Source organism: Bos taurus, chromosome 28 (assembly GCF_002263795.3).
Source record: "Bos taurus isolate L1 Dominette 01449 registration number 42190680 breed Hereford chromosome 28, ARS-UCD2.0, whole genome shotgun sequence".
Lineage (NCBI taxonomy): Eukaryota > Metazoa > Chordata > Mammalia > Artiodactyla > Bovidae > Bos > Bos taurus.
In genome coordinates, this window is record NC_037355.1 from 23,251,531 (window position 1) to 23,276,221 (window position 24,691).

At 39.1% G+C, this 24,691-nt stretch overlaps 1 protein-coding gene across 5 annotated transcripts in view; it reads right to left on the reverse strand.

The window, feature by feature from the left end:
* Positions 1-24,691, reverse strand: part of CTNNA3 (catenin alpha 3) — a 1,905,103-nt gene that overhangs the window by 976,841 nt on the left and 903,571 nt on the right.

Sequence of the window (24,691 nt, forward strand, 5' to 3'; positions counted from 1 at the left end):
TGTTCATTGCGAGAGTGAAAATCAAAACCACAATGAGATGCCATTTGACAACCAATAAGATGGTTATAATAAAAGACAGAATGATAATAATAATAAGGCTAAGATATGGAGAAATTAGAACTCATGCATATTGCTGATACGAATATAAAGTGGCACAGATGCAATGGAAAACTGGTTGGCTGTTTTCAAATTGTTAAACACAGAGGTACCATCTCACCCAGCATTTCCACTCCTATTTATGTATCCAAGAAATTTAAAACCATGTCCACATAAAAAACTGCACATGAAAACTCATAACAGTATTCTTAATAGCAGAAGAGTAGAAACAAGGCAAATGTCATCAGTTGATGAATGGATAAACAAAATGTAGTACACCCACAGAATGAAATAGTATTCAGGCATAAAAAGGAATGAAATATTCATTCATGCTCCATAATGGCTAAACCTTGAAAACAACAATGCTAAATGACAGAAGCCAATAACAAACGCTGTATTTATAGAAACGTCTAGAACAGACATCTCCGTCCAGACAGAAAGTAGATTAGTAGACGATAGGGGCTGAAGGAAGGAATATAAGTGACTGCTAATGGCTATGGAATTTCTTTTTGAGGTGATGAAAATACTCTAAAATTAGTGATGACAGTTGCACAACTTTGTGAAATAAAAACTATTAAAGTATACATTTTAATAGGGCAAAATTTTATGGTTTGTGAATTATATTTTAAGTAAAAATAAATTATAAGCATGCACACATACACATAGATATACAAATATAACATGGACATTATTAGATGCTTATGTGTGTTTGTGTACATATACTCAGTTGTGTCCAACTCTTTGTGACCCCATGGACCCTGACCCAAGGATCGAACCCACATCTCTAATGTTTCCTGCATTGGCAGGCAGATTCTTTACCACTGAGCCAACTGGGAAGTCCCATTATGTGCTTAATACTTGTCAAGTGGCTAAAATGACTACAGGAGCAAACATGCTCATCAAAAAGTGAACAGAAAAAAAAATGTCCATGTGAATTATAGATTGGTGAGCAATTTCTACTGTCTGTGGTATGGTTTTCTAGTTCACTATTTTTATTACTTTCATAATTAGAAAAAAATGCAGTAAGTATGGTTTGAAATCCTGCTCTCTGACTATGACCCATTTATGTACAAAAATATCTTCTAGAAAGAGCAATTCTTAGAAACAAAAGTCCAAATATTAAGTCAAAATTCCTTTTGGCATTTTTTTATGGTCCCACTCTCATATCTGTACATGATTACTGGAAAAACCATAGCTTTGACTACACAAATCTTTGTGTGGGACATATTACAAAAGTAATATGTCTTTCTTACAAAATGTTCATTTACACTTTGTCTCAGTTCCACCACAATTAACTTGCTAGTTAAGTAAGTTAACTAGTGTTTTTACCATGCCCTTCCCCTAAGGATCTTCCTGACCCAGGGATCAAACCTTTCTCTCTTGTTTCCTGAATTGGCAGGCAGGTTCTTTACCACGAGCACCACCTGGGTAGCCCTACAAAGTGCTTTTGAACATTAACAGCATACATGTTTATTTAGAGAATTAGTTAGAGAAACAACTGAAGCTAATTTAAAGCTGTGTACATGTGTGCTCACACATAAACACAGAGCTGGGTCTATCTGTACAGATAGATCCCTGGACTTAGAAGCAGCACACTGGTAGATTTTGTTATGACATACTTGAAAAAATGTGATTAGATGCCCTCAGCATTTTAAATCAAAGGGAAATATAAACACGACAAGCTAACCATTTTGAAATGGTTGCTGTTTTTCTAAGTCACGTCTGACTCTGTGATCCCCTGAACTGCAGCACACCAGGCTTCCCTGTCCTACACTACCTCCCAGAATTTGCTTAAGCTCATGTGCATTGAGTTAGTGATGCCATCCAATTATCTCACTCTCTGTCATACCCTTCTTCTCTTGCCCTCAGTTTTTTCCAGCATCAGAGTCTTTCCCAATGAGTTGGCTCTTCATATCAGGTGGCCAAATTATTGGAGCTTCACCTTCAGCATCAATCCTTCCAATGAATATTCAGGACTGATTTCCTTTAGGATTGACTGGTTTGATCTCCTTGCTATCCAAGAGACTCTCAAGAGTCTTCCCCAGTACCACAATTTGAAAGCCTCAATTCTTCAGCTCTAAGTCTTCTTGATGGTCCAACTTTCACTACAGTGTGTCAAATTATTTCCAAATGTATAATACTCCGTCGTTGGCATATTCCTACTACAAATATCTAAGTGAGCACCAGTGTTTGGACAACAAAGACCAATGCAAAACAAAGCCCTGGAATTTAATAGGAATTGGTTTGGGGAAAGTTGTAAGGCAAAGAAATAAGTTGAGGGAGCCAAACATGCAAGAAAGCACTACAATTGAAAATTCAAAGAGGTATCAATTTGTAATAATAGAAGAGCAATGGTATCCTTAATCATAAAGTTTTATTTACTACATAATAAAGGGCACCATCCATTTTCAATAGGGTTGCTGTGAATTGTAAGAAAAAATGGATCCTAAGTGTTCACAGTTATTTTTAGAGACAGAAAGGACACCAGGCTTGTCACCCTTTGAAAGCATTCCTTGTGAGCTTAAGCAGAGTTAATTGCTTCCTCTGTTTGGTGAACACGCAATCTAGTTCATGCATTTAATACTATTGCATTCAATGCAATGTATTTATTGATTCTGAAATAGTTTCCACACCATCTCCTCCAGTCCAGATAAGCTCCTTAGGACAGACACAAGAACATTTTAGCTCTAGATCATAGCATTTTAAATAAGTTTTGGCTGAAAGAAGAGATGAGAGAAGTATTGTCTCTGTAACTCAGTAACCGCAGATACGCAGATAATATCACTCTAATGGCAGAAAGTAAAGAGGAACTAAGAGCCTCTTGATGAGGGTGAAAGAAGAGAGTAAAAAATCTGGTTTAAAGCTCAACATTCAGGAAACTAAGATCACAGCATATGGTCCCATCACTTCATGGCAAATAGGGAAAAAGTGGAAGCAGTGACAAATTTTATTTTCTTGGGCTCCCAAATCACTGTGGATGGTGACTGCATCCATAATTAAAAGATGCATGCTCCTTGGAAGAAAAGCTATGACAAACCTAGGCTGTGTATTAAAAGCAGAGACGTCTTTGCCGACAAAGACTTGTGTAGTCCAAGCTATGGTTTTTCCAGTAATCATGTACAGATGTGAGAGTGGGACCATAAAAAAGGCTGAGCACTGAAAAACCGATGCTTTTGAATTGTAGTGCTGTAGAAGACTCTCAAGAGTCCTTTGGACAAGGAGATCAAACCAGTCACTGCTAAAAGAAGTCAACCCTGAATGTTCATTGGAAGGACTGATGCTAAAGCTGAAGCTCCAATACTTTGGCCACCTGACATGAAGAGCCGACTTATTGGAAAAGACCTTGATGCTGGGACAGAAGGAGAAGGGGGTGACGGGATGAGATGGTTGGATGGCATCACTGACTCAATCGACATGAGTTTGAGCAATCTCTGGGAGATGGTGAAAGATAAGGAAGCCTGGAGTGCTGTAGTCCAAGGGGTTGCAAGGAGTCTGACATGACTTAGTGACTGAACAAGAGCAACTCACACTTGTCCTGTGTATTTTATGAAGTGCAATGTTTACATTTTTCACACTCTGGAGTATAAACAAATTATAGCCACCATGCATAGGTCCAACACAAATGGTGATTCTAGAGATGATAAAATTCAGTATACAAAGTGTCATTTCCTTTTCCCACACCCATGGCAAACATTTTTAATCACTCATGGCATTCTTTCTATAGTTACAATGGATCTTCAGAATCCTCATCACAGAGCCCTAGGGAGCCACCACTAATCACCTGGAGCAGGCACGAGAGTTCTAACCATATTCTTTTCCTACTATTCTGAACACATTCATAGGAATCTTACTTTTCAAGATTTACAATTAATGAAATATAAACTTTCAGGTGAACATTATCACCTTGTACATATCAAGGGTTCTCTAAAACATGCCATTATACCCTTAATATTCCCTAGAATTCTTCCCGTGCAATGCCATGTTAAATGAGGCTTCAGTGACTCATACTATAACCTGCAATTAAATGTTTTCAATATTAGACTATTAACATTCACCATCTTTAACTATAATGCACAGGTCCCATTAAAAAAGTTACTATTTTCACCCCTTATGAAGTTAAAGGGAAAGAGAGGAAATACAAATGCTTGTGCATGGCGACTCTTGAACTATCCCTCTGCCAGCAAGGCCTACCAGGAAAGGAGCTGCTTCCTTGGCTGTGTGGAGCAGGCCCTGCTGACTGACTGAGCAAGTAAGAAACCTTTGCATTACTGTAGGTGTGGGATTATCCCCTTCCTGCTCTGAAGCATCTGATCCTCAGGCCAGCACAAAGAAAGCTGTGTTCTTTAATTGAGGCATTAACAGACAGAATGAGAAAGGCTGGGTGGCAGGGCATACTGAGAAGACAACTAAAATTACCACTCCCTGCAAAGCCTGGCTTTGTGAGTCCAGGCAGGGGGGCTGCAACAGCTCTGCTAGTGGCATAGTCCCAGACCAGGCTCTCAGAGCCTCCAACAAATACAGAATTATACTCGGGGTCAGAGAAATCTGTTCATCAACAACTTTTCCACACCCCTTGCTGGTGGTAAGAACTGAACAGTGACTGAGAGAATGCCAGTGGTAGAGATAGCTCCATCTGGATTAAAAAAAAAAAAAATAGAACTTGCTACTCTTAAAAACTCTACTTCCTGATAAACTACATAAGACCACTAAGGCAAAGTCCTATATGCAAAAGCCTTTTATGATGTCTTAATTGGAATAGATGTTTTAGGTAAATTAAAAAAAAAAAAAAACATATTTTACAACGTTTCTTCTTTAAACATGTAGAAGCATCCATTCTTCTTATACAAAAAGAGTTGTGGCAGAGGAGAGTAAAGGCAGGAGCAGCGGGACACTGGCCACCAGAATTTCTGAGCAGGATATGAGGCGGGGGTGAAATCCAAACATTGTGTGCTAGTAACAAAACCATGGCTAATGCATGCAGTTTTCTAAATTACTTTATCACTCTAGATACTGGGAGTAACAATAATAAGAGAAGCTAAAGTTTATTTGAGCTATAGACACTGTTCTGGGCACTTTCCATGCTTTATCTTAACTGAGTCTAAATCAAATCTATTTTATTTTATTATTTTTTAAATCAAATTTAGAAAGGAGACATTATTCTCTAAACACTAAGGCTTAGAGAATATAAGTGTTACTCATAATGCCAGACTATTAATAATCAGAGGGGCTAGACACAAACCCAAAATGTTTCCATTTAGGCCATACCCTCATCCAGGAATAAAAAGTTGAAAGTCATCATAGTGTCACGCAAGTGTATGTTCCTCGGTTCTGTCTCTTCACAACAAAGATTTGGGGTGATGGACATTAAAACCCTCAGCGTGTCACAGCTCTCGGGTCTTGGACATACCGTGTTTTAGCTCTCAGGTCTCCAATGGTCCATGTTATAGCTCTTTGACAAATTAGTGTTACAGCTCCATGTTACAGCTCTATTTTATTTAGATAATAGCAGGAAAATCCACCTGCAAGGCATGAGGGCATGTCGACTCAAAGATGCGAAGAGAAGAGCGCCCCAGTACGTGGGAGACAGAGAGAGAGAGAGAGAAAGAGAGAGAGAGAGAGCGAGCCCTTTGGCTCCTCTTTTTATATTTTCTTTCTTCCCCCTGGGCCTGCCCTATGCAAATTGGGCTTAACCAGGAGTGCTGTTCTGCCTGAAGTCCTCACTCCGGTCCTCGGACCTTCCTTTGACCTTCCTTTGTTCTATTTTCGTGGGCTTTTCCTTTCCTCATCTTTTAGCCACCTCCATTTTGGACTCCTGTTTTCTATTCTATCTACCTAACAATAGTATCTTCGAGGGTCTCAAAAGTCACAATGAATTCAGATTTATTTAGTGTACAGGCAGGAAGAAAACATGAACGTTCTTTCTTTAGTCCCAGAAGAAAGAAACCTGTGGATATGCCAAGCACTTGTTTTTTCAGGGAGTGGGCCAAAGAACATTTCTGAGTCGGTCAATAATGTTAAGCAGTAATACAAGGTTCTTACTCAGAATCTCCTAACTCAATTTTGGGTGTTTCAATTCCTGGGAAGGTTTGAGAGTATATAACAAAACAGCATACTAGCCTGTGTAGTCACATCTGAACACTGTTATCTCAGTCACACCAACCTGTGATATGGCAGGTAGCAATTTGCACAAAGTTCAAGCTAAAATCATAAGATGATACGAGTCACAGATCAGAGCCCATCTATTACTGAATTGTTAGGGGAAGCACACTGATTGAAACCATCCACCCTGACCAGGCACCATAGTAACAATTTGCATGAGTTGTTTTACAACAGGAGGTCCTGGTAAGGAACCGAGAACTAATAAGCCTCCACCAACCAGAAGAGTTTGGGAAAGGTCAAAAGGAGACACCACCTGCCCAAACACCTCCCAGAATCTTTCTCTCTGGCATCCATCTTGGCTGAACAAGGCGTGTACCACCAGGAAGGACTCTGAGTCAGAATGATTGGCTAAAGACAACCCGGAAACTAATTCCATCACCATAATACCCAAGACTGCAGGCCATGTGGCAGAGCTGTTCTCCTGGGTTCCCTCACCCTACTGCTCTCCACCCGGGTGCCCTTTCCCAATAAAATCTCTTGCTTTGTCAGCACATGTGTCTCCTTGGACAATTCATTTCCAAGTGTTAGACAAGAGCCCAGTTTCGGGCCCAGGAAGGGGTTCCCCTTCCTGCAACAGAGCCACAGAAGTGACTGAATTATGACTATCAAAAGGCATCAAAGTCTTGCAAGGATTTCTTGGAATCTGTCATTCAAATCCATACTGATTTGATTAGAAATTCCTCTTTCCAGGAAACCCTGGTAGACTGAAATAAATGTGACAGCTAAGCTGAATAGATAAGGCAAAACATACTTTGAAAATGATCTAAGGATACTACAGGGTTTACTGTTCAAAAAAGATTAAAGGCAGTAAAATTGAAACATGAACTTAAACTTTTGATTTGTGCATGGAACCTGCATTTGCTATTTCAAAAGCAAATAGTAAGAGGGAAACATCAGACAAACCCAAATTGAAGGGAATTATACAAAATATCTAACCAGTTATTCTCAAAATTGTCAAGGTCATCAAAAAGAAAGAAAATCTGAGAAATTATCACAGTCTAAGGACATTAAGTGGATGGATGGCATCACCGAACCGATGGACATGAGTTTGAGCAAGCTCTGGGAGATGGTGATGGACAGGGAAGCCTGGCGAGCTGCAGTCCATGGGGTCGCAAAGAGTCAGACACAACTGAGCAACTGAACTGACTAACTGACTACAGGACCATAAGAAGACATGGTAACCAAATGTAACATGGTCTCTTAAATGGATCCTGGGACCAAAAAAGAAAAAAAAAGACACTATATAAACTAAGAAAATGCAGTTAAGTCTGGCATTTGGTTAATAGTAAAGTACTAGTGTCAGTTTCTGAGCTTTGACAGATGCAACATAATAGGATATCAACAACAGAGAAAAATGGATAAAAGGCATATAGGAGTCTGTAATATTCTTACAATTTTTCTATAAATCTAAAATTTTTCTAAAATAAAGATTATTTAAAAACAAATCCAAATGAATTCTTTTTAATGGCTGAGTAATACTCCATTGTGTATATGTACCACTGCTTTCTTATCCATTCATCTGCTGATGGGCATCTAGGTTGCTTCCATGTCCTGGCTATTATAAACAGTGCTGCAATGAACATTGGGGTACACATGTCTCTTTCCCTTCTGGTTTCCTCAGTGTCTATGCCCAGCAGTGGGATTGCTGGATCATAAGGCAGTTCTATTTCCAGTTTTTTAAGGAATCTCCACACTGTTCTCCATAGTGACTGTACTAGTTTGCATTCCCACCAACAGTGTAAGAGAGTTCCCTTTTCTCCACATCCTCTTCAACATTTATTATTTGTAGACTTTTGGATCGCAGCCATTCTGACTGGTGTGAAATGGTACCTCATAGTGGTTTTGATTTGCATTTCTCTGATAATGAGTGATGTTGAGCATCTTTTCATGTGTTTGTTAGCCATCTGTATGTCTTCTTTGGAGAAATGTCTATTTAGTTCTTTGGCCCATTTTTTGATTGGGTCATTTATTTTTCTGGAGTTGAGCTGTAGGAGTTGCTTGTATATTTTTGAGATTAGTTGTTTGTCAGTTGCTTCATTTGCTATTATTTTCTCCCATTCTGAAGGTTGTCTTTTCACCTTGCTGATAGTTTCCTTTGATGTGCAGAAGCTTTTAAGGTTAATTAGGTCCCATTTGTTTATTTTTGCTTTTATTTCCAAAACTGGAACCTATTATACAGAGTGAAGTAAGCCAGAAGGAAAAACACCAATACAGTATACTAAAGCATATATATGGAATTTAGAAAGATGATAACAATAACCCTGTGTACGAGACAGCAAAAGAGACAGTGATGTATGGAACAGTCTTATGGACTCGGTGGGAGAGGGAGAGGGTGGGAAGATTTGGGAGAATGGCATTGAAACATGTAAAATATCATGTATGAAACAAGATGCCAGTCCAGGTTCGATGCACGATACTGGATGCTTGGGGCTAGTGCACTGGGACGACCCAGAGGGATGGTATGGGAAGGGAGGAGGGAGGAGGGTTCAGGATGAGGAGCACATGTATACCTGTGATGGATTCATTTTGATATTTGGCAAACTAATACAATTATGTAAAGTTTAAAAATAAAATAAAATTAAAAAAAAAAAAACAAATCCAGTTTTTTTAAGGAATCTCCACCCTGTTCTTCATAGTGGCTGTACTAGTTCGCAGGGTAAAAGGATTCCCTTTTCTCCACACCCTCTCCAGCATTTATTGCTTGTAGATTTTTGAATTGCAGCCATTCTGACTGGCATGAAATGGTACCTCATTGTGGTTTTGATTTGCATTTCTCTGATAATGAGTGATGTTGAGCATCTTTTTATGTTTGTCAGCAATCCCACTGCTGGGCATACACACTAAGGAAACCAGAACTGAAAGAGACATGTGTACCCCAATGTTCATCGCAGCACTGTGTATAATAGCCAGGACATGGAAGCAACCTAGATGTCCATCAGCAGATGAATGGATAAGAAAGCTGTGGTACATATACACAATGGAGTATTACTCAGCCATTAAAAAGAATACATTTGAATCAGTTCTAATGAGGTGGATGAAACTGGAGCCGATTATACAGAGTGAAGTAAGCCAGAAAGAAAAACACCAATACAGTATATTAACGCATATATATGGAATTTAGAAAGATGGTAATGATAACCCTGTATACGAGACAGCAAAAGAGACACAGATATATAGAACAGTCTTTTGGACTCTGTGGGAGAGGGAGTGGGGGGATGATTTGGGAGAATGGCATTGAAACATGTATAGTATCATAAAAGAAATGAATCGCCAGTCCAGGTTCGATGCAGGATACAGGATGCTTGGGGCTGGTGCACTGGGATGACCCAGAGGGATAGTATGGGGAGGGACATGGGAGGGAGGTTCAGGATAGGGAACACGTGTACACCTGAGGCAGATTCATGTTGATGTATGGCAAAACCTATACAATACTGTAAAGTAATTAGCCTCTAATTAAAATAAATAAATTTAAATTTAAAAAAAAAAACCAAATCCTTACAAAGACACACAGTAGACAGTGCCCTTCCAAATAGCCATATATTAAAAGCATATCCATTAGCACTTAGGCTTCCCTGGTGGCTCAGACGGTAAAGCATCTGCCCGCAATGCAGGATACCATGGTTCGATTCCTGGGTCAGGAAGATCCCCTGGAGTAGGAAATGGCAATCCACTCCAGCACTCTTGCCTGGAAAATCCAACGGACAGAGGAGCCTGATAGGCTAATAGTCCATAGGGTCACAAAGAGTTGGACACGACTGAGCGACTTCACTTTCACTTAGCACTTAAATAGTGCCCAACATATAGTTAGCATTCAATAAAAATATTTTAAATAAATGATAAATGAATAAAGTTGATCCTTTTCTCTAGTTAAAAAAAAAGCCTCTGATTTTTTTCATTATCATAAATCTATACTCAGCTTCATTTTCAAGACCCTCTGCAAAGTAGCTAAACTCTATTTTCTACAGATCATCAGCATCCTACTTCTGCATGAGTCCAAAAAAGTCTTCTTGCGCTCCTAAGATCACTCAGCCTTCATTCCTACCTTGGCTTTGTAGTCCTCTTGCCCCAAAGTTAATGCCCTCCCAACTGATTCCATCTGTTTCAGGGTAAAGTCAAGTTCAACTGACTCTAAGAATTGTTTCTAAACATGCCTTCTTTTCCTGAAATCTTCCTTCTGTGAACTCCTAGTGCCTACTTTGTCAGTTCAACATGTATGCTGCTAAGTCGCTTCAGTCGTGTCGGACTTTGTGCTACCCCATAGACGGCAGCCCCCGAGGCTCCCCCGTCCCTGGGATTCTCCAGGCAAGAATACTGGAGTGGGTTGCCATTTCCTTCTCCAATGCATGAAAGTGAAAAGTGAAAGTGAAGTCGCTCAGTTGTGTCCGACTCTTAGCGCCCCCATAGACGGCAGCCCACCAGGCTCCTCCTTCTATGGGATTTTCCAGCCAAGAGTACTGGAGTGGGGTGCCATCGCCTTCTCCTCAACATGTATATATAACATATAACTGATCAATAGAATGATCAGTCTCAGATTGTTAGCATTTAGCTTCCCTTTTGATCCAACATCACTTAAAGGGAGAGATTTTTAGAGACAGGAAGGGGCTGGATAGGAGGGATTTTAAAAGGACACAAGGAAAATATGTTCAACATGTTCCTTATTCATGGTTTCATGAATGTAGACATTTATCTTACCAAACTATATACCTTATATATGTACAATTTATTATAGAGTGATAAAGCTGTTTAAAATATCTATGTGATTCAATGTTTTGGTTTCTAATTTATTTACAGTTTTATACAACTGTTGCAAGACAATGTGACTTTATTTTCTGAGTTTTAAGCCAAAAATAAACCTCAATAAAATCTAACTTTTGAAAAATATTACATGACACTTGAAAAAGGGTGTGTGTGTTCTCTAATATTAAGTAATTTGAGACATCTCATTCATTTGTTAAGGACAGAAAGTTAAAGTCTCTTACTACTATGGTATCCTGGTCAACTTAAAATTGATTAAACTTTTAAAAAAGTAGCAAATCAGATTATTGCTTGGGTTTATAGCATAATGCCAATTATGTGCCTTGGAGTCACATCTTCATATGGCTCTTCATTTTTTAAAGCATCCTCAAGAAACTCAAAGCTTTCAGCCACTTTCCAGCTACCGCCTCTTACCCATAATGCTCTTTTATCGGGACAGAAGGACATGACTTGTGTGACTGAACTATACCAAATCCCTGATGACTTGTTAAGAACCAGCCATATGCTGACTATAGTTTCCTCACTGACCAGTACCTGTGGCATCAACTTTGGCTCAGGACAATCAGCCTGTAACAGGTTCCAACCTCAGAATGAAGGTGCGGCTATAGTCTTTGTTTGGGGCTCTGTCTCTTTGACCAGCTTCCTTTCTATGTCCATTCCCCACTCAATAGCACCCTGTCTTTCCTACTGCTGATTTGTATGTCTTTGCTAATTTTTTTCCCAACCTGTCCTGCTGCCTACAGTGCTGCTTCATTAAACAGTAAATCAGCTCCACCTTCTTGCCCTGCTTCACCAAATTCTACCACATTCAACTTACTATGGTTATTAATTTTCTTTTTTTCATGCCATATAGAATCTCATCCACCCAGACGATTAAAAATGATACTAACAATTTTTGCATTTCCATTACCAAACAAAAAGTCCAGTCTGTCTTGGTCTCTTTTTTATATACCTTATATATAGCAATGTGTCTATGCAACGTGGAAAGAGCTTCAAAACTGGAGGCTGAAGGCTTTAAGTCCTGGTTCTGTCGCTGACTAGCTCTACTATCTGGAATAACACTCAACCTCACTAAGCTCCAGTTGCCTCCCATTTCAAATGGCAATGGAGAATTAAGTGAAATAATGCAGGCAAAATATCTTACCAACTGTAAAAAAAAAACTTACACAAATGTAAGATATTGCAAATAGACAATGTGTATCTATTCTTGAGGCAGGTATATTTCTTTGAGCTCTGTAAAAAATTAAGTAAAATATTCCATTTCTGGCACTAAAAGTTATCAACCCTTTTTGAAAGTCTCACAGTAGCTTGGTAGGTAAAAACTAGAGACAAAAATTGCCTTCCTTGAATCCTAGAGCTTTATGTAGGAGATGAAGCAGAGAAGATATAAAACACAAGCTTACTTCAATATGGAGAAGTGGATAAAATTGAGGTACTAATCAAAATGTTTGAAGACTGTCATCCTTCTAAGAATAATGCTATGCTTAAGAGCCATGTGTTCAACATCTGCAAACCAAAAGCAAATGAAAAATTCTATTAGCTTGTACCAGAAATGTGAATACTCAGCTGAAACTAAGACTATTGTGGGGGGTATAATTCAAAGTAATATCAGGATGGAAATGATGAGTGAGGAGAAAAGGTAAAAATTATTACATAAACACAATTTATTTTGGAAAAGCATATGAGCACATGCAAGGCAGCAAAATCTAAACTTTCTCTTGGTAACTGAATAGCAGAGTCAGCACAGGGTTTCAGTAGAAAATTGGAAACCAAATGGAACCAGAGAAGTTTCAGCTGGGAAATTTTTCCTGATTTCTCAAGGCCAGTGTCAAGTACATTGTGTTTTATGTTCCAATTGTCCCTCACACCTACTTCAATTGGAATTACTAGCATAATGTGCTACAACCATCTGCTAAGTTGCCCTTTTTGAAAAGCAGAAACTGTGTCTTTTTCTCCTTTGTGACTCTAGTACCAAGCATGTCACCTGCCACACGATGATCAATAACTGTTATGAAATGATAAAAAAAAAAAAACTACACTTTGACCAGTAACATATCTGCTGATCAGTTCTGCTTCGTAAATACATTCATTTTAAAATGGTTAAGTTTTAGTGCATGACTTATGGACATCATTATTTTATTGAAACCCAACTGTTTTGTACAGTCTTATCCTAGACAGAATTTTAGGGGTCTACTATTCAGAGTCATAAGCTGTGCAAGATCATTCCAAGGTTGATTTCTGATGCCAGTGAAAGCAAAATCACAGGGTTAGCTGCCTTGCTTATAGGAGAGAACAGCCATAGAAGGCTTGGCATGTTACACACTGCACAGCTCTATGGAAGAGGTCTTCACCTAGATTAAATGCTTAAGAGTCGGGTAACACAATATGTACAACCCATTTGATAGTGCCCGTGTCAGGTGGCTTGAAATTAGCCTATTATGCAGGCAAAATATGTATCCTTATTCCCTCAGCAATTTCACAAGTGAATGCCTTTGCTTAAATAATAAAGGGTTAATGTTCTTAGACCACTTCATGGATAATTCAGTGACTATAAAAAATAATTCACATCTTCTGAATTTTTAACACAGAATGCCAGTACTTTGAGCTGTTAAAACAGATCCTAACAAAAGTGATTGAGGGACCAATGGAATCAGAGAAACACGGGAATAAAGAAGGTTAAACTCATTCTTTCATTTAGGATGTCCCAGAACCTCTAATATGTTAATCTATAAAAGGCATTACATTACGCAGTGTTTCTCAAATTAGGAAACATTTTGCAGGACTAATGTGATCTCATAAACCATGCTCAAAAATACTGCCCCAGAGTATAGCATCCTCTCAATTTGTTTTAAACCCCCACCCATTGACCAGAAACCATAAGGTGGAGACCAGGATTCATAAATTATTTTTACTATTTGCTTTATTAAAGGATAATTAACATACAGCATTATATTAGTTTCAGGTGTACAACATAATGATTTGATATTTGTGTATGCAAAATGGTCACCACAGTAAGTCTAGTTACCATCCATCACCATACAAAGTTACAATTTTTTTTGGGGGGGTGAGAACTGCTAAGATTTACTCTCTGTAATTTTAATAAGCTTCCACAGGGGATTTTTAAGTCACCAAATAGGCAGCAGTCAGTGGACTCACATTTGGGTACAACTCTACACTTCAGCCCAATTTCTCATTACTACACATTTCTAGCCTCAAAAATTAAATTTTTGTGGCTCATCTTTCACAGAGTTCAAAATCTCCTTTCACGTCTACAAGCAAATGTGTAAAATAGAAAGACTGTCTTATTTTTAGTTCCAGATTTACTACATTATAGGTTCAGATTTCTGATACTGTTAGCAAGGCTTCTCACTTGGTGAATGCAGAATTTTGAGATGCATCTCCATAGAAATTAAAACAGTATTAAGATGTTCAAAATGCAAATAAACACTTAAAGGCTTTTCCTCCCTAGAATTCTTTTCACAGACATCCCAGAATCATGGGAACTGAAAGGAGTGCCTAGAGGGGTTAAGCTATTTAGCCATAGTCATACAGCTCATTAGAGGGAAAACTGGGGCTTACATTTAGAACTCTCTTATTCTGGTGCTTCTTATTCTACTCAAATCGACATAGCCTCTAGATATTTATTCTGAATACCTCAATTTCTCACAGCTCTGAATCTATTTGGGGGGCAGTCTGTAGGTCCTCAAATTAGGAATAACAAAAAGAAGGAGGAAAAGGATTTTTGTTCTTATTTTTTAACAATACTTTAAAGATGATTATCTGAAAATAAATAAAGATTCCAAAGCTTTGTTCAGATGAAATAGATATTCCAGTATCTACCACTCCCCCTCAAATCCAATTCTGCATCATCACCATCTCTTACCTGAACCATGACAATAATTCTATAATCAAACTTGTGTCTTTCCAAGTCAGCTTCAGTTTCCAGCCTACAGGGAAAGTTGTCTTTTAAAAACAGAAAATTGATCATGTTATTTTCTTTCTTCAACCCTCCAGTGACTCCCTATTACTCTTTAGGTTCACAACCCAAAAGACCTTTTAAAATCTTGCCCCCGCCCCCTCATTCTTTTTCTGGCCAATCTCCCCTTGTGGACCAGGCTTCAACCATACTGACTTTTTTTTAAATTATGCTATGCTTTTTGATGTCTCAATATTTTACTAAATACTTTCCCTCTGCTTAGAACATTTCCTACATCCAATTCAGTTCAGCTTCCTTGTTGCACTAACTAAAAATCAGCCTTTGACTCTCCAGTTTAAAATTTATTCTGGGATGTCCTCTCTGGCCTTCATAGACCTGGCTGCTCTACCACTCTGCACTCTAATTGTTTACTTAAATAACTCTTCTCCTAGATTGCAAGCATGATGAAGGCAGACCATAATAACACACTGGTAATTCAATACTTATGGGTGGAAGAAACAAAAGGGAAAAGACAAAATGGAAAATGACTGGGTGGAACAGAGGAAGGCAGAGAAAAGAGGAAAGGGAAAAAAGCAGTGGAATGAAGAGAAGGAAACATAAGTTGCTATCTTTCCTAATGCAACACCTTTAATATGATTAATTTTTTATCTGGTATGATTATAAAAGAGATACTTTGAGTAATTCCCATTCACTTAATTCAGTTCAGGGTTTCAAAACAACACAAAAATACGTAATTGTATGAACTAGAGTACAAACCCAATGTCAAATAATATAATGAAAAGAGTGAAAAGATAGCAGGTACATTAAAACACTAAAGACAGTAGGTGCATTAAAACACTAAACATAGCCAGCATGCAAACCATTCCTCCTCAAAAACACTACATATCCCAAAACTCAGAGATACAGCAAACTATTAAGTCATTTGCGGCTCAATTAAAGCTTACATTAAAGAAATAGCACTTCTGTAAGTTAGAGAGAAGCAACATTCCTTTTCTGGCAGTAAAAATGACTCCATAGTTTTGCTGATAAACTGTTATTTCTACACAGGGAGGTCTGAGATCCTGTATATGTCTATAAGCAGTAGACAGGACCTTAATTTTGAAAGTCTCATGCTAGACATCTAAGACCACACACTGTAAAAGCACATACAGCTCAATTTATCTGTCTTGGAAGGAAAATGAGCCAACCGGACCCTGCTGGGATTTGTACCTGAAAGTCACAGAAAAATCTGAACATCCAGAAAAGCTCTTAAGGCACACCAGTTAAGCAAAATACATTGAGAAATGCATTATTTTTGAGAAGGCCATTGGCTGAACTAACAAAATTAAAGGTCAGAATCACTGAAAAATAAAATAGATACGTATATATTCTAATTTTGCCTCAGTTATTTCTCTGTAATTGAATTTTTTCTACTATGTATAGCGATATCAATTCTTTAAAAACTCCAAAAAAAAAAAGATTTTGTATGACACAACTAAGAATCACAGATTCTTCTATAGCTGGAAGCAATCTCAGAAATAATTTAGTTTAAATTCTCATTCTATAGATTAGAGAAAGTAAACCCAAGAGACATGAAATGACTTGAGCAAGGTCACATTATGAAATATTAATGTGAAGACCAGAGGACCAGATCCCTAATCACCTAATTCAGAATTTAGATTTCTGAAGAGCAGATCACTCTGGTGAGCACCCGTATTTCTCTATTCAGTACTGTATTTTTTTTTTCTCCCCAGAGCAAATGCATCACATTCTATTTGAGCTTGTAGACATCATCTAAAACCCCCAGATGGTTTCATATCAGCTTCCTCCAAGGCAAATCACCCTCATCCTGAATTTGCGCAATAGATTATTTTTACTCTAAAAGAAGAACTTTATTTATATCCATGTTATATTTTATCTTGGTGCTTTCAGATCATTGTTCCTGCCTTTTGAAGTTAATTTGAATTCTGGATCTGCATTCATAGTATTAGCTACTCCCTCCCCAGTCTGAATCACCTGTGAGTCTGAAGAACATTACCTCCTATGTCTTCATTCAGGTCACAGAAAAGTCACAGAATAGGGAGGGCAGAATGGCAGCTAGCCAACCTGCCAGGAGACTGGATGCCAGAATCAGGACATACGGCTTGTGGTTGTTCAGCAGGCACTGAAGGCACCTAAAGATTCTTTCCCTCAAGCAACATTGTTCTAACCAGTTTTATATTCTATAACAAACACAATTGCATCAACTACCTCTAAAGCCTTAGAGTAGAAGCTTTGGAAAATAAAATCTTGCATTTCTAGCATGTTTTACAGCTGACAAAGTACTTTTTTATACATTATTTCATCTGCAACTTAGGGAAGGCAAATGAGTCAATAATTATTACTTTTGTTTAAGGAAACTAAGTTTCACACAGATTAACTGACTTATTCACCACCAGAAAGGTAATTAGTATTGAGGCAGAGAGTCCCCATGGTCTTAAGCCACCACTTTTTATGCTACTTTGTTTAGAGAGTACAGGTAATTGTCAAATATATGACAGACATAAATATCAGTGCATCATAGTACAAACTCGCAAGTGAATTATATCCAATTTTCTAAACACTGTGAAAGCCCAAAAGGGAGAGAAATCTCTTTTACAAAACTTCCACTCTCTTCTCAAGATAGACTCTGTAGGATTTCATAAACCCTGGTTCAAATATTTACCATAAATATACGCACATATGCACAAACAAACACACAACATCCCCATAGCCTGGCATTTCCTATTCTGAATACTTAAGACTGACCACCCATTCTGCCCTTTGTCCCAGTAAGTATGCCTTTAGAGTCAGGAAAAAAGGTCCTGGTTTCCCGAAATGCTATTGGGAGACACCCAAAAACCAACAAAAGAGGATCTTGGTTTCCCTTATTCCTGTTATTTAAATGGCACACTCAACTTCTTGATAATGCACTGGTGTCCAGGATGAGACTATTCAAAAGCTTCTATTCAATCCCCAGTTTTTCCTGCCTCTTAAGGTCTAGCCAATAACCAGATTTATACTCACTTTTGTATACTTGCACCCCACACTCAGGTTAGCTATAAAATATCAGATACCATTCTGAGGTTCAGCTTCCACAGATCTGTGAGACCCCACACACACATACACAAGCCAGATATCATATCTTAAGGGTATCTTCTGTGTCATAACCATGCTGAGCATTATAAAAGACATATAATGCTTCACAGTTTCATAACATTTCAGAGTTTATGAAACACTTTCATAGACATCACTGTGATCCCCACACAAAAATGAACAGCTCAGATGCCATTATTTCCATTTTATAGATGAAGAAAGTGAGACCCAACAAAATAAATGACCTTTCCAAGGTCACAGAACTTCTTGAGTGGCCAAGATATAATTTAAAGTCCTCTCATTCAAGGTTGGTGGGAAACCTAATAATTAAAAAAACTGACTTAAAAAGATGCAGTCAAATAACAATATTAGTCATGTCCACTCAAATGCAGCATTATAAAGAAAAAAGATGTAGACATTCCACTTGATCTCGACAGTGAGGCGTACAAGGCCTCCTAGAGCCATCATGACAATCTTTTAAATCTGTAACCCCAGATCATAGTTCAAACCAGCCAGTAAACACTTTAAACTGTGCTTTTCATGCGTTGGAAAGAACATCTATTCTATTGAAGAGAGTGAATAAGAGGATGAAACTCAGGTGGATTAAGTTATTCTATTCAAAGGAGTAAACTGTAGTCAAAGAAGAGGAAAAATACCCTGTTCAACCTAGTGACTGATCCGGACGGTAGTGAAAGGTATGAATCATAAGGCCACAAACACTGCAACGAGGAAGCAGCTGAGTTTCATCCTGACACAATAGAAAAGTGCCAAGCCTGTAAAAACTTAGCAGAAGAAGGAAGAAAAATGACAAAGTGCATTCTAACTCTGAATAATATCTTGACAGAAAATAGAGGGCTCGGCAGGCTCTTACACATTAAAAATCATGCCCCGTATGATGCGGGCTGTACCTTCTCAGAGAAGAAATCACAGCCAAGCTAATGTAGAACAAGGAAGAACAAAAAGCCAGGAGGCAAAAACTCATCCAGAAACAGATCATTCAAAAGACATTCTAGAGCAGCGATTCTCCAAGAGTTGTCCCCAGACCAGCAGCTTCAGTGTCAGCTGGGAAGTTTTTTAGAAATGCAAACCAACGGGTCCTTCCCAGGCCTACCAATCAAAAATGCACCGGGTGGGATCCAGCAATCTCTTAACAGGCCTTTCAGGTGATGCTAACTTTTAGCCAGCGAAGAACATGTTAGTTACTGTAATAACTCACATCACCTGCTTCGTGGCCCTGCTCTCAGTTTAAGAATGTGAACGTTAGATGATGAGGTGTGCTCTTCCATCTGCCATGAGCCCTGGATGGGATACAGCTTTGACACATCTCGGCTGTGGGTGCTATAAACAGCAGTCCCATTTAGCATTATCCTCTGAAATCTTGATAAGCACAATGGGACAGGTATGAGATAATTAATGAGATAATTATGGTCAGCATGCAATTAAAATTAATTTATTCTTCCTCAATTATTTACTATGTGGAGAAGTGGTTTTCACACTCTGTGTGCTAAGTCACTTCAGTAGTGTCCCACTCTTTGCTACCCTATGGACTGTAGCCCACTAGGCTCCTCTGTCCATGGGAATCTCCACGCAAGAACACTGGAGTGGGTTTCACGCTTGGTATACCTCAGATTCATCTAGAAGTATGGTTTGTTAAAAGATTTCTGAGTCTCAATTCTGGAGTTTCTAATTCAGTAGGTTAAGGGTGGGGGCAGATAATTTTCATTTCTAGCAAATTCCCAGGTGATACTGAAAATTACTGGTCCAAGGACAGCATTTTGAAAACACCTACTAGAGAACAGCAACAAGAAAAAAAAAAATATATCAGTGCTGTAGGTACACTGGCCCTGGCTTGCACTGCTGTTGCTGCTGCTGTTAAGTCACTTCAGTCATGTCTGACCGACTCTGTGTGACCTGATGAACCACAGCCTGCCAGGCTCCTCCATCCATGGGATTTTCCAGGCAAGAGTACTGGAGTGGTGTGCTATTGCCTTCTCCAGGCTTGCACTAGCAAATGCTTAACAATATGTTCTCCAGAAAGGAAATTAAAACAATGTAATCAATTATTGGTAGTATTCACTGATGTCCTAGTACAAATACTCCAACCATGGCCCACATCAAGCTACCAACATGATGCCACTCAGCTGTGAGTCAGAAAGAGGTGTGCACAGTCCATTTTTAATAGCCAGCTCCAGTGCACCACTGTGACCATCTCACATTTCCCTGGACTTTATGTGTAAAAGCTACAATACCATGCTGCTTAAATTCCACTGTTCCCCAGGGAAGGAATTTGCTGGGTCAAACAGATGCCCCATGTTAATTCTGCTTCATTCTTTGGTGACTCACTGCCTCTAGCAGGAGAGTGACACAAGGATTCATTTCTCACAACAAAACTTATAGTAGATTTCCCCAAATGGAGATGCATCATCCTGAGTATCCAACACTCAGAAATTGATTTGGGAATGGCCTTGACAGCAGACTGTTCACCAGAAAATGGGAATAGTATAAAAGTAAATGGGAAAATATAAAAGCTGTATTGCCAGGCAAGTCGTATAGTGGGATCTCTAAAGTAAAATGGAGGTGATTAAATCTAAGGAAGAATGCAAATATTAAATATGGTCAAACTGCTATGTGGCACATAGCTAATAACCCAGCTCTTTTTTAAATACAGAATAAATGCTCCTGGAGTGAAACCCTCAGAAACCTTAAATAACATCCAGTAAGAAAAGATTAAAGGAAAGGAACCATATTCTGCTTTCCTTTCCTTTTGAACCTCTACTAAACATACATTCTGAAAAACGTTCTTTGACTCTGAAATCCTGGAATCCGCCCACATCCTCACACAGCCTTTTTTAAAAATGCCATTTGTGCTCCCCTCAACTGACCAATCCTCAAGTTTGGTTAATAATCCTGGTCAGAATCCTGACTCACATAATCAAAATGTGACTGTAAAAGTGAAGATACAGGTTTCTTTAATCAAGATGCAGAGAAAACATGAATCAGTCAACCAGGGGCCTTTAAAAGACTCTCTTCAACCAACAGATTCTCCTGACCATGAGTTCCAATCAAAATTATTGCTGAATATGTAATATCTGGAAGTTTTAACATTCTGAATAACCATCAAAAACCTTTTGACTGAGGACAAAGTGACACCCAATTTGAATAACAATTTTCTCCATGTACTAATGAAAATAGTTTTTTTGAACATTTTTATTAAGTACTAACAGACAAAGATGGAGCTTCCCTGGTGGCACAGTGGTAAAGAATCTCTCCACCAATACAGGTTCAATCCCTTGCTCGGGAAGATCCTCTGGAGAAGGAAATGGCAACCCATTCCAGTATTTTTGCCTGGGAAATTTCATGGGCAGGGGAGCCTGGCAGGCTACAGTCCATAGGGTTGCAAAGAGTCAGACATGACTTAGCAACTAAACAACAGAAAGGGACAAGGGCAGATGGTCCATGTATCACTTGAAAACCCAGTCTTCTCAAGCTTTCAGCCGCCTACCTGTCATCTAGCTGCCGTGAGCAAACAGCAAGCCCTGCCTGGAGAGCTTAACCTCCATAGAGTTCACTTGGAGTCGATCAGCACAGCTCTGTAATTCTACACTCGAAAAATCTCTCTTGTTGTTGGACCACAGCCAGAACAAAATTAAAGCATTTCCTATTCAATTTTGCCAACTGCAAGAACTCATTTACTTAAAGCTTGACAACGATAAGTTGATTCAATTGCCATTCAAGAAGAAGCAGATTTGTAAAATGTGTTTTCCTGTCAGCAGCTCACACTAAGCTTCCATTCTTTCTGTTTCTTTCTCTTTTTCCCAAAGATTCAGAAAAAACTGTAATTCTGAGAACATAGCTTTTTTGGTGGCCCCTCCCATTGAGGAACAAGAGTGACTGGATGCAATACATGTACCATTACATGCCATGTACACACCGCTGTGTTTCTGAGGACAGTCACAATGAGGAAGATCTATAAGCTTCTTTACTCTCTGCAGCCTCTTGGCCACCACTCTGCTTACAGATGCCTCCTTCCTTACTCAAAGCTTTTAAATTCACAAGGGTCATTCCTTTCCTTAATCCAAAACCAAGCAATAGTACAGGCCTAAGTCTGAAAGGTCTTCTCTATTATTCTCCTCCCTCCAACATTCTTTGCATCAAGGACTGCTGCTGTTGCTAAGTCACTTCAGTCGTGTCCGACTCCATGTGACCCCAGAGATGGCAGCCCATCAGGCTCCTGCATCCCTGGGATTCTCCAGGCAAGAACACTGGAGTGGGTTGTCATTTCCTTCTCCAATGCATGAAAGTGAAAAGTGAAAGTGAATCCACTCAGTCGTGTCTGACTCTTCTCGACCCCATGGACTGCAGCCTACCAGGCTCCTCCGTCCATGGGATTTTCCAGGCAACAGTACTGGAGTGGGGTGCCATTCCCTTCTCCGATCAACAAGAGCAGTAATATGTTTTTCAACAAACTGAAGAACAAATTAGACCTGGCTGGTTTATTTTTACATAGGTGTCCTAGGATAAAACTCAAAAGTTACAAAGTCTTTTATGATGCATGACCTAAAAATATGATACAGGTCAAGAACTTTGGATGAAATAGAAGAGTGAAGCTAAAATTACTTATAGAGCACTCAGAGAGATCTTGATTTTTGAAGTTCAGAACACACTGAGTTAATTCTTAGCTGCCCTGGTAGCTAAGCAGAGAAGGCAATGGCACCCCACTCTAGTACTCTTGCCTGGAAAATTCCATGGATGGAGGAGCCTGGAAGGCTGCAGTCCATGGGGTCGCTGAGGGTCAGACACAATTGAGCGACTTCACTTTCACTTTTCACTTTCATGCATTGGAGAAGGAAATGGCAACCCACTCCAGTGTTCTTGCCTGGAGAATCCCAGGGATGCAGGAGCCTGGTGGGCTGCCGTCTATGGGGTTGCACAGAGTCAGACACGACTGAAGTGACTTAGCAGCAGCAGTAGCAGAGAGCTATAGAAGGGTAGGTAGTGAAGCTGTTGCTAAATTCAGCAGAGGAAAAAGTGCCTTCGTCAATTAGACATAACTGACGAAGTTTGGGGGCTTCCCTTGTGGCTCAGCTGGTAAAGAATCCACCTGTAATGTGGGAAACCTGGGTTTGATCCCTGGGTTGGGAAGATCCCCTGGAGAAGGGAAAGGCTACCCACTCCAGTATTCTGGCCTAGAGAATCCCAAGGACTGTATAGTCCATGGGGTCACAAGGAGTCAGACATGGCTGAGCGACTTTCACTTCACTTTCTTCACCTTAGGTTTGGAATGCATGTCTGTTATGCATTTCCCCTCCCACCCACTCTTGGTACTAGATAGAGCTTAAGAGTCTCTAGTAGAGGAACTATGCATGTATACATGCATATGCAAGGATGCGCTGGTGTGTGTTTTACTATTCTGTATTATCAATTCTTGGTTCATAGAACCCACTTTGTAAATTTTAGTTAAATAGAATGCACTTATGTAGAAACACTAAAATATAGCTAATAAACTCTGGACAAAATGTAAGAGGTCTGTTTCTGAAACTGAACTATCCTAGGGCAGTGTTTATAAAAAGTTAGAAAGTGAAGTCACTCAGTCGTGTCTGACTCTTTGTGACCCCATGGACTGTAGCCTACTAGGCTCCTCCATCTATGGGATTTTCCAGGCAAGAATACTGGAGTGGGGTGCCATTTCCTTCTCCAGATCTTCCTGACCCAAGGATTAAACCCAGGTCTCCCGCATTGTAGGCAGATGCTTTACCATCTGAGCCACCAGGGAAGTGCTTATAAAAAGTTAAGCAGAGTGATTTATAAGCCCTTTTGCAGCTCCAAAACCTATCATTTCACTGCCCCTTGTGTTTTATTTGGAGAAGAAAGTATGACCTATGTTACCAATAGGTGTCAATACACCCACAGTTAAAAGAAAAAAAGGATCAAGAGTAAAGGCTTGACGTTTAAAATAGTTGAAAGTCATGAAAGCATCGAATAAAATGGACTGTGATAATGTCATGAGGCCACAGAAGATTTTAAATGAGAGTGTGAACCTGGTTTCCTTTTCAGAGCTAAGCCTCTCAAATCCGACTTTCCTCATTCCATGACATTTGTCAATGACCACCACTGATCACCTGCTTGATGATGTTTGAGCTAGAGGTTTATACTGGTGATTAGAGAGGGAGGGAAGGGGCAGCTGTCAGAAATGTGACTAGAGAAACGAAAGCACAACCAGAGAAATAAAGGCATAACCTAGATGATGAGGAAAAGGTAAAAATTCTAGTTCTCAGATGACACATGACACAGATATGAGTATTTCACAGAGAAGTCCTAAAAATGTACAAAATTCCTAAGCATGCAATCCAGGGAATGCAATCTAATAAATGTCTTATCATAGCAAAAAGATGTAAAACCTCATAATAAAATTTTTCATCCATTCTGACTACCTAGGCTTAGATCCAAAATAATACTTAATGTCCCGTACAAAGAGTTGTTTTTTAGACAACTGTTTCACGATATTCGTACAGCAAGAAGTGTGAAATGTGAAAGCATTTATGGGGACTCTTCTTCATATGTCAGTCTCCTAATTTCCTCAAATGTCTCAAAAAAGAATATTCAGGAAGGCACTAACTGAAAAAACAAAATGAAGAGACATATGGACAGAGA